This window comes from Stegostoma tigrinum, chromosome 13 (genome assembly GCF_030684315.1).
Source record: "Stegostoma tigrinum isolate sSteTig4 chromosome 13, sSteTig4.hap1, whole genome shotgun sequence".
Lineage (NCBI taxonomy): Eukaryota > Metazoa > Chordata > Chondrichthyes > Orectolobiformes > Stegostomatidae > Stegostoma > Stegostoma tigrinum.
In genome coordinates this window covers 65,745,234-65,760,485 of record NC_081366.1, presented here as the reverse complement: position 1 = coordinate 65,760,485, position 15,252 = coordinate 65,745,234, and positions in this window count along the sequence as shown.

Below are 15,252 nucleotides of genomic sequence, written 5' to 3'. Positions count from 1 at the left end.
GTATAATAGTCTTTTGTCAGTCATTCTCCTCCCGGTATCAATGTATTAAATAGTACATAGCTTATGAGTAAATTAATAAAAGCATATTCCAACATAAACCCACTCTGGAGTAAAGGGGTTCTCTACACAAGGGTTGTTGACTTGCTGTGTTACCAATTAAAGAAATGGTTATTTCAGCAGAACATTGAACATGTAACTTCTACAAAACTTGACAATAATCATTCCTTTATTTCATTCATGCTTTACAATTCAACGCAGTTTCAAACTTATTAAAAAGTCCAAATATAGAGACAAGAACTTTACATAGTACTCAAACTGTGGTCCAATCAAAGTACTAAATAAGTTTAAACTGTTCCTCCATTCCATTCTCTCAAAATCAACCCACTTGCTTAGATTGCATTTCTAACAGCTTTGTTAACTTTGTTGACACTTCTAACAATTCATATATTTGTAAACCATATCCTTTAGTGCCTCCATCTCAGACACTTATTTTTATGGGATGTTTTAAAATTCGTATGAGGATGTGGATGTCCCTGGCCGGCCAACATTTATTGCCTGTCTCTAGTTGCCCTGGAGAAGGTGGTGGTGAGCTGCCTTCTTGAACTGCTGCAGTCCATGTGCTGTCAGTGCACCCACAATTCCCTGAGGGAGGGAATTCCAGATTTTTATACAGTCATAGAGTCACGGAGCTGTACAGCATGGAAACAGACCCTTTGGTCCAACTCATCCATGCTGACCAGATATTCTAAGTTAGTCCAGGCCATTTGTCAGCATTTGGCCCATTTCCCTCTAAACCGTTCCAATTCATATATCCACGCAGATACCTTTTAAATGTTCTAATTGTTCCAGCCTCCACTTCCTTTGGCAGCACATTTCATACACACAGCACTCTCCGAGTGAAAAAGTTACGCCTTAGTTCCCTTTTAAATCTTTCCCATCTCGCCTTAAACCTATACCCTCCAGTTTTGCACTCCCTTACCCTGGGAAAAAAAAACCGTGGACATTCGCCCTATCAATGCCTGTCATGATTTTATAAACTTCTATAAGGTCAGCCTACAGCCTCTGATGCTCCAGGGAAGATAGCCCCGGCCTATTCAGTCCTCCCTGCAGATCAAACCCTCAACCCCAGCAACGTCCTCGTAAATCTTTTCTGAACACTTTCAAGTTTCACAATATTTTTGACAGCATACTGAAGGAATGGCCAATATATTTCCAAGTTGGGATGATAAGTGGCATGGACATGGTGAGTGTTCAGTTGTAGCTGCTGCCTGAGATGGTAGTAATGGTGGGTTTAGAAAGTGCTTTCACAGGAGCCTTAGTGAACCTCTGCAGTGCAACTTGTAGATGGTACACATTGCAGTGACTTAGTGTCAGTGAGGGAAGGGCTAAATGCTGATGGATGTGATGCCAATCAAGCCAGCTACTTTGCCCTGGTTGGTGTCAAACTCCCTAAAAATTGTCCCTGCGCTACTGTCATCCAGTGAGTGCGTTCTTGATGCTGGACATGTTTTGGGGAATCAGAAAGTGAGCTATTCAACACAGATTCCTAGCCTCTGGCCTGCTTGTGCAGCCATTGCGTTTATATGGTAAGTCCAATTGAGTTTCTGGTTAATGGTAACTCCGAAGATGTTGATAATGGGAGATTCACTGATGGTAACACCACCGAAAGTCAAGGGTGGTGGTTAGATCGTCTCATTGTCCATTGTCTGGCATTTGTGTGGTGCAAATGTTACTTGCAACTTATAAGCCAAGCATGGATAATATCTAGATCTTATTGGTTTTGAGTCATGGATGGTGCTGAACACCATGCCACCATTGGCAAACATCTCCACTTCTGACCTGATGATGGAAGGAAGGTCATTGATGAAGCATGTTGGCTTAGTGGTTAGAATTGCTGTGTCGCAGTCCCTGGCACCCGTGTTCGATTCCAACCTCGAGTGACTGTCTGTGTGGAGTTTGCTTGTCTCTCCATGCCTGTTTGAGTTTCTGCTGCGTGTTCCAGTTTCTTCCCAGTCCAGAGATGTGCAGGTTAGATGGATTGACCATGCTAAATTGGCCATAGTGTTCAGGCATTAGTAGGTTTGGTGCATTAGTCACGGCAAATACAGGGTTACAGAGGTAGGGTGGGGGGGATAAGTCTGTGTGGGGTGCTCTTCAGAGGATGGATGTGGACTTGTCGGGCCGAATGGCCTGTTTCCACACTGTGGGGATTCTATGAACCAAAGATGGTAGGGCCTAGGACACCTCCCTGAGGAACTCCTGCAAATATGTCCTGGAGATGAGACGACTTATGTCCAACAACAGCAACCATCTTCTTATGTGCAGGGATAACTCCAACCAGTGGAGAGTTTTACATTAGAACATAAGAACTAGGAGCAGGAGTAGACCATCCAGCCCCTTAAGTCTGCTCCGCCATGTAATAAGATCTTGGATGAACTTTTTGAGACTCAGCTCCACTTACCTGGCCAGTCACCATAACCCCTAATTCCTTTACTGTTCAAAAATTTATCTAGCCTTGCCTTAAAAACATTCAGCGAGGTAGCTCCAACTGCTTCACTGGGCAGGGAATTCCACAGATTCACAACCCTTTGGGTGAAGAAGTTCCTCCTGACCTCAGGCCAATATCTGCTTCCCTTTATTTTGAGGCTATGGCCTCTAGTCCTAGTTTCACCTGCTAGTGGAAACAACCTCCCTGCCTTCCCTCTATCTATTCCCTTATGTTTCTATAAGATCTCCCCTCATTCTTCTGAATTCCAATGAGTATAATCCCAGCCCGCTCTGTCTCTCCTCATAATTCAACCCTCTCAACTCTGGAATCAACCGAGTGAATCTCTGCACTCCCTCCAGTACTAGTATATCCCTTATGAAGTAAGGAGACCAAAACTGCACATAATACTCCAGGTGTGGCCTCATAAGGATCCGATACAGCTGCAGCATAGCCTCCCTGTTTTTAAACTCCATCCCTGTAGCAATGACAGATAAAATTCCATTTGCCTTTTTAACTACCTGCTGCACTTGTGATCCTACTTTTAGCGATTCATGCACAAGGATACCCAAGTCCCTCTGCACAGCTGATGTGCTGTAATTTTCTACCATTTAAAACATAGTCCATTTTGCTGTTATTCCTACCAAAATGGAAAACATCACACTTATCAACATTGTACTTAATTTGCCAGACTTTTGCCCACCCCTTAGACTATCTATATCCTTCTGTAGACTTTCAGTGTCTTCTGCACATTTTGCTCTACCACTCATCTTAGTGTCATCTTCAAATTTTGACACACCACACATCATCCCCAACTCCAAATAATCTATGTAAATTGTAAACAATTGTGGTCCCAACGCTGATCCCTGAGGCACACCATTAGCCACTGACCGCCAATCAGAAAAATATCCATTTACCCCTACTCTGTTTCCTACTGATCAACCAATCCTCTGTCCGCACCAATACATTACCTATAATATTGTGCAACTTTATCTTATGTAGCAGTTTTTGGTTTGGCACCTTGTCAAATGCCTTCTGGAAATCCAGATACACTACATCCACAGGTTCCCCATTGTCCACCATACAAGTATTCCAGATGTCCTCTTATTTCAAGGACTGCATTTCCCCCACTTCTTGTAATTTATGCACAAGGACTGCCAAATCCCTGTGTACTGCCACCTTCTGTTGTCTTTCTCCATTTGATTAATATTCAGCTTATCTATTTTGCCTGCCAAAGTGCATATCCACATTAGATTCCATCTAGCTAAGTTCTTGCCCAATCACTTAATCTGTTTATATTCCTCTGCACACTTTCTATGCCCTCCCTACCGCTTTTCCCTGTGACCGCAGGAAGTGCTACATCTGCCCCTACACCTCCCCCCTCACCTCCATCCAAGGCACCAAATAACCTTCCACATCAGACAAAGGTTCACCTGCACATCCGCTAATGTGGTCTATTGCATCCGCTGCTCCCAATGTGGCCTCCTCTACAAACCAAGCAGAGGCTTGGAGACTGCTTTGTAGAGCACCTGTGCTTGGTTTGTGACAAATGGCAACAACTTCCAGTTGTGAACCTTTTCAACACCCCCTCGCACTCCCTGGGCGACATGTCCATCCTGGGCCTCCTCCAGTGTCACAACGGCACCACCCAGAAACTGAAGGAGCAGCACCTCATATTCCACCTTGGAAGTCTACAACCCAATGGTCTTAATGTGGACTTAACCACCTTCAAAATCTCCCCACCCCCATCCTCATCACATGATCAACCCTCCTCATCATCCCCACCTCCCTGACCTGTCCATCTTCTCTCCCACCTATCCACTCCTCCCACCTCACTGACCAATCCCTGCCACTACCTACCCACACTCACCTATCACCATCCCACTGAGCTTCCCCTGCCCCACCCCTTCTCTCTCTATTTGTTTCAGAGCTCCCTGCCCCTTCCCAAAGTTCTGAAGAAGGGTCCCAAACTGAAACGTGAACTTTCCTGCTTCTCTGTTGCTGCCTGGCCTGCTGTGTTCTGCCAACTCCATGCCTTGTTATCTCTAACGTCAGCATTGGCAGTTCTTACTATCTCTGTTTATACTTTGTATCAGCCTAGTGAACCTTCTCTATCCTGCTTCCAATGTTGTTTATTTTTCCTTCAATAAGTGCATCAAAATTGTTCACAGTATTCCAGTTGCATCTGACAAGTGTCTTGTTTAGTTTTACCAAACATTGTATATTATTATAGTCCACTCCCTTTGAAATAAACATCAACATTCCATTTGCCTGCCAGACTATGTGCTAAACTTGAGCCCTAGCTTTATGTAATTTATGCACGAGGACTTCCAAATCACTCTGTATTGGCACCTTCTGCAGCCTTTCTCCGTTTCAATTAATATTCAGCTTGTCTATTTTGCCTACAAAGTGCATATCTACATTAGATTCCATCTAGCTAAGTTCTTGCCTAATCACTTAATATGTTTATATTCTTCTGCACACTTTCTGTGCCCTCCCTACTACTTGTCTTCCCATTTATTTTTGTGTCATCTGCAAATTTGGCTACACTACATTCACTTTCCTCATCTGAGTCATTAATGTATGTTGTAAATAATTGTAACACCAGAACGGATGCCTGTGGCAGTTTCACTGTTACGCCCTCTTATCACAACTCCCTGCCAACTATTAGTTAGTCAATTACCATAGATAGAGGATTAGCTATCTCCAACTCCATCTACTCTTATTTCATTAAATAGTTTAAAAAAATATCTTATCAAACACCTTCTGGAAATGCAGACATATTAAATCCACTGCATTCCCATTTGGTATCCTGCTGACAGTCTAACCATAAGGATGGAATAAGCCACACCCTTTGCTTCCGATGATCATATCACATTGTTTTCAAACTCAGCGATCATCAGTTTGCTGGACAAGTTCTTCTTTCCAGGGTCTTTTACTTCTCCAGGTGCAAAAGAAAGAGATTTGTTTGGAAGATTTGGGAGGTATGAGAGCAACTTTCCTCTCAGGTCTGTGACAAACTGCAACTTAAGGCAAATTCATTGGCTGTTTCAGTTCAGTTTTCTTTTCAACCCGATTAGACCTAGTGCCAGCTTGTCTCACAAACATATCAAATCCAGTTGTAACCAATAAGTGAAGATCACACGGTTCCACTTTCCCTTAAAGCTACAGGAAAAGTTGGCATTTCTATTAAGTGTTTTCCAGTTTATATTTGTACAAAAAGTAACTGTAGATCTCATGCTCTAAATTATTTCAGCATCATTACATTTGTGATAATGTATCTGCAATTACATTGTCATTTCTAGTTACTTGTGAACCATTCTTCTTTTATATGGTTAAATTTACAAGCTGCAATGAAATAATTTTGCATTTTAAGATGCAATTTCTTTACAAAGGCAAAGGGATAATGGTTATTGCAAAATTGATGTGGTCAAGATGGGCATAAACTTTGAAAAACCAGGAGCAATCCCAAAGTTTCCTTTTCCATGTTAGAGAGTTTCTTTTGATTTTGATCCAATTTCTTAGAAAAGTACCTTTCTGTCTTTTCTGAGTCTGGTTCATTGTTCCACAATAAAACTGAAGTCACTCTCAAATCATTTGCGTCAATTACTATTTTAAAGATTAATTTAATTCAGGAGAAACCAATACTAATTCATGTAATTCATACTAATTCATACTATTCATTAGGTTTGCCTTTCACTTCTCAAAGTGCTGTTGATGGTCTTTTGACCTTTGCCATTTTTCTGCATTAGTCAATTAGAGGTATTATTGTGCTGAATTTGAAAACTAATTTCCAATTTCCACTTGATTTTAAGAATGGGGAATTCTGTCAGGGTCTTTAATCTCACAGGTGGCAACACTTTTCCTTGTGTTATGATATGTTGTAGTTACACTACCCTTGTTTTTGGCAAAATCTATGATTAAGTCGGCTCGTTGTAATTGTTTGAATAAGGTTTCCAATTATGTTACATGTTCTTCGCAAGTTTTACTTTATAATAATAGTCATCAATGTAAAGTGCACAATTATGCACATGAATGGCATCTTGGTTCATGAGTCTTTGGAATATAGTCTGAGTCTTAGTTAATCTACATGGTTGACTCAACTTTTGTACAACCCATTGGGTGTAAAAAAAATGCTGATATCTCTTTATCTCTTCACTGTCAATAATACTTGTCAGTACTGTTTCAACACTCCATCTTAGAAAGGAACAGGGAATGTCAACTCCATCATTACAATCTTCTAACTGAGGAATTGTAAGAATTTGTTACTGTACTTACTTCTGTCTCCCAGGCTTATCTGTGATTTACAGGTGGTTGATGTTATACTTAATTGACCCCAATGTTTCTCTTACATTAGAAAGTTCAAGCCACCACCAGACAAAGGATATATTGTAGTCTTATGTGGACCTAAATTTCAGAAGGGAGTAGAAGAGGTCATTGAGGATATAGAGATAACAAGGTGTAGAGTTGGATGAATACAGCAGGCCAAACAGCATCAGAGGATCAGGAAGGCTGACGTTTCAGGCCTAGACCCTTCATCAGAAATGGGGGGCCCATTTGGGCCCATTTCTGAAGAGGATCTAGGCCCAAAATGTCAGCCTTCCTTCTCTGATGCTGCTTGGCCTGCTGTGTTCATCTAGCTCTATACCTTGTTATTAGATTAGATTCCCTACAGTGTGGAAACAGGCCCTTTGGCCCAACAAGTCCACACCACCCCTTGAAACATCCCACCCAGACCCAGGCCCATGCCCTTATAACCCACACACTCCTGAACGCTATGGACAATTTAGCATGGCCAATCCACCTAACCTGCACATCTTTGGACTGTGAGAGGAAAGCAGAGCACCTGGAGGAAACCCATGCAGGCACAGGGAGATTGTGCAAACTCCACATAGACGGTCGCCTGAGGCTGGAATTGAACCTGGGTCCCTGGTGCTGTGAGGCTGCAGTGCTAACCACTGAGCCACCGTGCCGCCCCGAATCTCAGCTCTCCAGCACCTGCAGTTCCTACTATCATTGAGGATATAGACCACTTCATAAAGCAGGTGGATAGCCAGTACTGTGCAAATAAACAAGAGTTTGTGAAATGAGCAGAATGCTATTGAACAATAGCGTGTTAGTGAAACAGCAATGTTCATTCTTTGGTCTTCATGACTATGCACAGATATTGGTGGCTTTGTCTTGCTCAATTCTTGGTTTGCTGTGCTGGATAATGCATTGAGACTGTGTTAACCTCTAAAAATCTCATGGAGAATCTTTAATCTCACTGTGGACCTTATTGAGTATGAGTTTGCTTGGTAATAGGCAATGCCCTGCCTGGCTAGAACTCATCACCTGAGCCCTTCGTAAAGCAGGCCCAGGTTGATTGTATGTCCTCGCGGATAAAATACTTAATTGCAATATGGCTTTGAACTGTTAAGAAAAGATTACAAGATTACAAGATCAAGTAATGCTGCGATTACTTTAAAAAAGTGTTCAGTTGTCTATGATAACAGTTCTGGACATAAAAGAATAAAGCACACACTGGGATGGATCTGCAGAAATATCCGTCCTGGGCTGGGACTACTGTTTGCACACCAGGAATCGTAGCTGTATTTGGTGTTCCTTTCTAATCGGGCTTCCTGAGTCAGTGACATACAGGGATCTGGGCATACAGGTCCACAGGTCCCTGAAGGTGACAACATAGGTGTATAAGATGGTCAAGAAGGCATACAACAAGCTTGCCTCCATTGGCCACAGCATCAAATATAAGCTGTACAAAACTTTGGTTAGGTGACATTTGGAATATTGCATACAGTTCTGATCGCCATGCCACCAGAAGGATGCTGATGACTTGGGAAGGATGCAGAGAAGATTTATCGGGATGTTGTCTAATCTGGAGGATTTTCGTTATGAAGAGAGGTTGTATAAACTCAAATTGTTTTCACTGGAAAGGTGGATGCTGAGGGGGTGACCTCACAGAGGTCTACAAAATTATGAGAGGCATTGAACATAGAACATTACAGCGCAGTACAGGCCCTTCGGCCCTCGATGTTGTGCTGACCTGTGAAGCCCATCTAATCTGAACTACTCCATTATCATCCATATGTTTGTCCAATGACCATTTAAATGCCCTTAAAATTGGTGAGTCTACTACTGTTGCAGGCAGGGCATTCCATGCCCTTACTACTCTCTGAGTAAAGAACCTGCCTCTGACATCTGCTCTATATCTATCATCCCTCAATTTAAAGCTATGTCCCCTCGTGCTAACCATCACCATCTGAGAAAAAAGGCTCTCACTATCCACCCTATCTAATCCTCTGATCATCTTGTATGTCTCTATTAAGTTGCCTCTTAAACTTCTTCTCTCTAATGAAAACAGCCTCAAGACCCTCAGCCTTTCCTCATAAGACCTTCCATCCATACCAGGCAACATCCTGGTAAATTTCTTCTGCACCCTTTCCAATACTTCCACATCCTTCCTATAATGCAGCGAATAGAAACTGTACACAATACTCCAAGTGTGGCCGCACTTGAGTTTGTGCAGCTGCAACATGGCCTCATGGCTCCGAAATTCAATCCCTCTACCAATAAAACCTAACACACCGTACGCTTTTCTAAACCCTATTGACCTGGCTGGCAACTTTCAGCGATCTATGCACATGGACACTGAGATCTCTCTGCTCATCCACACTACCAAGAATCTTACCAGAAGCCCAGTATTCTGTATTCCTGTTAATCCTTCCAAAGTGAATTACCTCACACTTTTCTGCATTAAACTCCATTTGCCACCTCTCAACCCAGCTCTACAGCTTAACTATGTCCCTCTGTAACTTGCAACATCCTTCGCACTATTCACAACTCCACCGACTTTAGTGTCATCTGCAAATTTACTAACCCATCCTTTTACGCCCTCATCCAGGTTATGTGTAAAAATGACAAACAGCAGTGGCCCCAAAACAGATCCTTGTGGTGACTTCATTGGTGGGTGTGCTCCAGGGCCTGAGATGGCAGCAGCAGCACCAGTAGGTGGTCACTGTGGTCAGCAGAGAAGGCGGCATCTCCAGTTGGCATTGGTCAGCTGCAGCAACGTGGTGGACCTGAATCAGTATTCCCAGTAGATTCACAGGAAAGGCAGTGGTGGCCCTGGAGTGGGACTCCTGGAAATGGCCTGTGATGCCAGGTGGGCCTGAAGCACATTGTGGAGACCTTCTTTCCTCCCACCTTCCCCTTCAGAAATCTGAAGAAGGGTTCCGACTCAAAACATCAGCTTTCCAGCTCCTCTGATGCTGCCTGGCCGGCTGTGTTTCTCCAGCTCCACACTGCGTTATCTCTTACTCCAGCATCAGCAGTTTTTACTATCTCTGTAAAAATAAGTGTTGTTTCTGAGCTTATTAGAAAACCTGGTTAAACTCTCTTTTTTTCTGGTAACAACAATAAAAAGAAACAATTTAATCATTTTGAGACATTTACACGCTTAGCACCATGTAGTAATGGGACTTGATTTCAGTAACACCACCCTAACAGAGATGGATAATAACATCATAAGAATACATTCATGGGTTTTAATTTGTTTGTTCAACAATGGTGAGTCTGATCTCAGCTGATTAGTTTTGGATATGTGCTTGCTGAGCTGAGTTTGATTATTGTCACATGTACCAAGATACAGTGAAAGGTATTGTGTTGCATGCTAATCATGCAAATCATACCTTACGTAAGTACATCAGGGAAACAGAACAGATTTCAGAAGTTAGAGGAAGATCAACTCTAATATATGAGAAGTCTGTTCATGAGTCTGACAACAGCGGGGGAGAAGCAGTTCTTAAACCTGTTGGTACGTATTTTCAAACTTTTGTATCTTCTGCCTGATGGAAGTATGTGGAAGAGATATAATTGGGGTGGGAGGGATCTTTGATTATATTGGCTCCTTTGCTGCAGTGCAAAGTGTAGACAGAGTCAATGGAGGAAGGCTGGTTTTTATGTTGGGCTGGGCTACGTTCACAACTGTCTGTAATTTCTTGCAGTCCAGGGCAGAACAGTTGGCACACCAAGCTACGATGCACCTAGATAGGGTGTTTGTTGTATTCTAGCTCCATTTTGTAATTACAATCTTATTTTTCAGATTTTGCTTCGGAATTCATTCTGCAGTTGGGAACATGTTAATCTTTAATCAGAGTGAGTTTTTGGAGTGAGTGGAATATTGATGTTAACAGGCCATGATGTTCAGCACACAGCTACCGTCAGCTGGAACTGGCTGTCAGTCAGGTTTAGTCGACCCTGTAGAGCCCGATGGAGCTGACCTCTGTCATCCACAAAGATCTGTAATGTCCACAGCTGCTTTCTTACTGTTATCAGACTTTTGAATGGGTCTCTCAAATGTTAAATAAAAACTGAAAGAACAGCAGTTGCTATAAATCAGGAACAAAAACAAAATTGCTGGAAAATTTTGAGGGAGGGTCACCGGACCCAAAAAGTTAACTCTGTTTTTTGCCTTCACAGATGCTGCCAGACCTGCTGAGCTTTTCCAGCAACTTTGTTTTTATTCCTCCCAAATGTTGATTCTGATCTCTTTTTCTCTGAGGCTGTAACATTGTATTCGGTAATCTGTTCTGTTACCCTGATGCACTTTGTGTGGTACAATGTACCTGGAGAGCACACAACAACATTTTTCACTGTATCTCGGTACATGTGACTGCAATTAATCAATCAATCACTCACCTGCTCCACCATGGCCCTGGTCACAACAAAAGCACCAACCTGGTGAAGGTGTAATTCCTCTGACTGACCAAAGTGTCTGTTGCCCTCCAACCCCCAACCTATTCCAGACTCTCCTCAACCATTCCCCATATGAGGCTGCGATATTCCCCTTGTTGAACCCTTGGAAATTCCACAAGTTATGGGGTGTCGCTGTTAACTCGCTGACGTTAGCATTTATATCACAGAAAGGACAATGTGCATTTAACAAGGGCATAGCACAATCAGTCTTCAGTCAACATTCAACATATTAATATTTCATTTCCTCTTATTTTTCCTTTTGTTGCTCAGAACTCCAAGGGCAAGCCGGGCAGGAAATTTGTTTGCCCAAAACCCTACACTTCCTTGTATTTGTCTACACTCACCTGTGGAGGTTACAGCTGGGGGTCACTGTCAATAACCCCCTCCCGTAGCCTATAATGCCCACTGATTGGGTTGCACATGCTCCTGTATAGACCTTGTGTTTCCCTGTTACTTTTCTCATTCCCACCTCCACAAATGCTTCTGCTTTAACCACCCCATCCCTCCAAGCCAAAACTCCCCATCTCTTTTGGCAATAAATTGCCTGCCCCCGCCCCCACCACCACCACCCCACCACCCCCCCACATCGCCCAAATTCCTGCTGTCCCCACAGGCTTTCCCAACCCTTCTTACACTCTCCTTTGAGATCAATGGACAAACTTTTAGGGCAGTAGCCTCAGTGGTTAGCTCTGCTACCCCACAGTGCCATGGACCTGGGTTCAATTCCAGCCTCCAACGCCTGCCTGTGTGGAGTTTGCAAATTCTCCGCGTGTCTGCGTGGGTTTCCTCTGGGTGTTCCGGCTTCCTCCCACAGTCCGAAGATGTGCAGGTTAAGTGGGTTGGCCATACTAAATTGCCCATAGTGTCTAGGGATGCATAGGTTAGGTAGATTAGTCATGGAAAATGTGTGGTTGCAGGGATATGGTCAATGGGTGAGTCTGCGTGGGATGCTCTTCGGACAGTCGTATGGTCACGTTGGGCTGAATGGCCCGTTTCCACACTGTAGGGATTCAATGATTCTATGAGTAGTCACCTCTGACTGACCTTGACAGGCAGCCCTGTTGATTTTAGGGGTTTGTGATCGCAGATACCCAATATAGGCAGGTGACAACTTGTAACAGTGTCTGTTAGTTTATTGAGTTCATTTGGAAGCAGCAGTTTTGAAATTATCCATGAGTGAATTAGACGAAGAAATGACCCGACTGTGAGAGAAGTGAATATTTCACTGGTCCTGAAGCTGTACTCTAGTGTGGAGAAGTGGGGGCAGTAGTATTGAAATGGTGCATTGTTTATCCCCGACCTTGTGTAATCTTTGGTGGTAATTGTCTTTGTCCTTCCCTCAGGCTAATGGAGACAATCTCTTTGTCTTCTCCCGAGGCTGGAAATTTATTTCCTTGGATCCCCTTGCTCTCTTGCTCTCTCTGTCTCCCTCTCTACCCTCCCATTGCTGTCCTGGAACTGGCCATTTACGCTGTATCTATCACCTGTCTGAGCTCTCTCATCCAATGCCCACAGGCAGCCACTCATGATGCCAGAATGATCATTGCCCGTTGCCCACCTTAATTTTCATTCCTTTCAAGAACAAAACTCCTTATTTATCAAACTACTGTGTTGAAGATGGAGTTTTGTGGTGACTTGATAAATCTTTGATGTAACCTATGATTTTGACGATTGTGAACAATTTCGTTTTGTTTTCATGTCCCACAGATCTGTTGCGATTTGCAGAATGTTCTTTACTGCTGTTACAACCAGGCTACAAAGAAAATAGTAAATGTGAAATTGCCACCTGAGGCAGTGAGTGCCCCATAAACAGACCTTCCACACCAGGCTGGTTCTGTTGGTACCGAGTCACTGATTAGACTGAGTTCTCCTGTGTTTGATATGAGAGGGAACTGTTCAACTCTTGCTGCACCTCCCGGGGAATATTGATCCATCAGTTGGCCGTTGGGATTTGTTGAAACCCACAGTCAGAAGCTGGCAGGTGAAGACTTGTCCTGGAGCCTGGATCATATGAACGTAGAGAAGAAGAGGAAGAAAAGCTCATTAGCCCCAGTGAGCCAGCCCCATGCAGAGAGGGTTCATTCACACACCCGCAAATCAACGATGAATCACGTCCTTACCTGGGAAAGGGAAACATAAAAGAGAATAAACACCTGCAGCCAATTCAGGACAAACTCGGGGGAAATTCCTCTCCAGCTTTTTCTTAGAGGGTGGGAGCGACTCCAGCCCACTACATATTCAGAAACTCTGTTCCAGATATCCAGGACCCTGGTGTTTAATCTAACTCTTGTGCCTATGGATTTAATTCACAGACCCGCTAGTCTGACCATCCTGATCCTTCTCAAATACATCACCCAATCAGTGAGTCTGACAATCCCTCCGTCATTTTAAGCGTCTTCTTCATGTCCCTCTTAGCCTGCCTTTCTGTCAATCACCTGACCCCCATGGAGCTGATCTCCTGAACTAAAATCTGTCAGACTTTGTGTCATTCTAGTCACTATCCACAGGATCTCAATCTCCTTCACCAGGCGTGGGCACCAAAACTGGAGCAATCACTCCAGGTGATGGATGGACAAGCTGGCAGTGCCATCCCCAGTCTAAATACAGTGCTCTCTTTTTTTTAAGACTCAAGGTAACCGTAATGAAATTTTGTTTTCCCTCTCAGTGGATGTCCCCACTCTTGTCTATCTTTAATGGTGATGGGAGAGTGATCGAAACAAACTGTCCTGTCTCTATACATGTAACAACAAGTGGCTGGAACTGGTGTTTGACAATGTATTTGCCAAAACCTGCTTTCACAGCCATATCACATTACTCACTGACTGCCTCTGGCTCAGACACACCTCGTGTGGATTCCAACTGAAGTTTCATCCCTTGTGTTTTGAATCCACTCAGGCCCCAGGTATCCCCGCGATGTTCAATGTTCCACAGACAGCTGTTCTCACCTCACCCTGAGATCCACACTCAGTGCCATGTGTTGCCATATGCCCACTCTTAACCTCTTTTTCCATCAGCACCACCTCATGCTGGCTCAGAGCTGCCTGAACCCCAGTTCAACTTCATCCACTGGCTCATTGAATGTACTCCACGAAACTCATTTTTTCCTTTCAGGTGTCAAGGAACACAAACTGCAACATCTCAGAAATACCCATACTCTTCTGGAATGCTCCTAGTCTCCCCTTCCCTCTGACTCCATCCCCTGTCCTCACCCCACCTCCTGTTGCATATTTTCTATCACTTCCGACCTGTTCTCTGATGTTGTACTCAGCAAAGTTCTCAGTTTTATCTCACTGCATCCTCACCTCAATGAATTTTGGGCATTACATGACATTGATCTCTTCTTCCATCACATTCACCTCCATCCCTATTTCTTTGGACAAGAACATTCTCCCTGTCCCACAGGCCCTTTCACCCATCTCGAGCACTCTCTCTGTCCCGCAGACCCTTTCACCCTTTCACAGAGTTTCATCAGGGTTACCTTGAGTCTAAAAAATAGAGAGTGCTGTACTTAGACTAGGGATGGCACTGCCACCTTCTCCATCCAACACCTGGAGTGATTGCTCCAGTTTTGGTACCCACAGACACTCTTCTTCCACCTGGACCCTTTCTTCTGGCCTTTTCCCCACACTCAACCAGTTCATTGAGAGCTGTTGGCATTTGTCACCTCAATTTCTCTACTCCCCTTACCGTTTCTAACTTATCTCCCTCTGAAATGGCTGCACTCTGTGCTCTCAGGCCCAACCCTGACTTTGTAAATTAAGCCTGCCAACAAGGGTGGCGCTCTTGTTGTCTGGTGGACTGATTGCTACATTGCAGAGGCTGAGCAATAGCTCTCTGATACCAAGGTGTAGAGCTGGATGAATATGGCAGGCCAGGCAACATTGCAGGAGCAGGAAAGCTGACGTTTCAGGTCGGAACCCTTCTTCTGAAATGGAGGAGGGGAAGGGGGCTCTGGAATAAATAGACAGAGAGGCAGACAGTGATAGCAGGTGGATAGTGGAGCGGATAGGTAC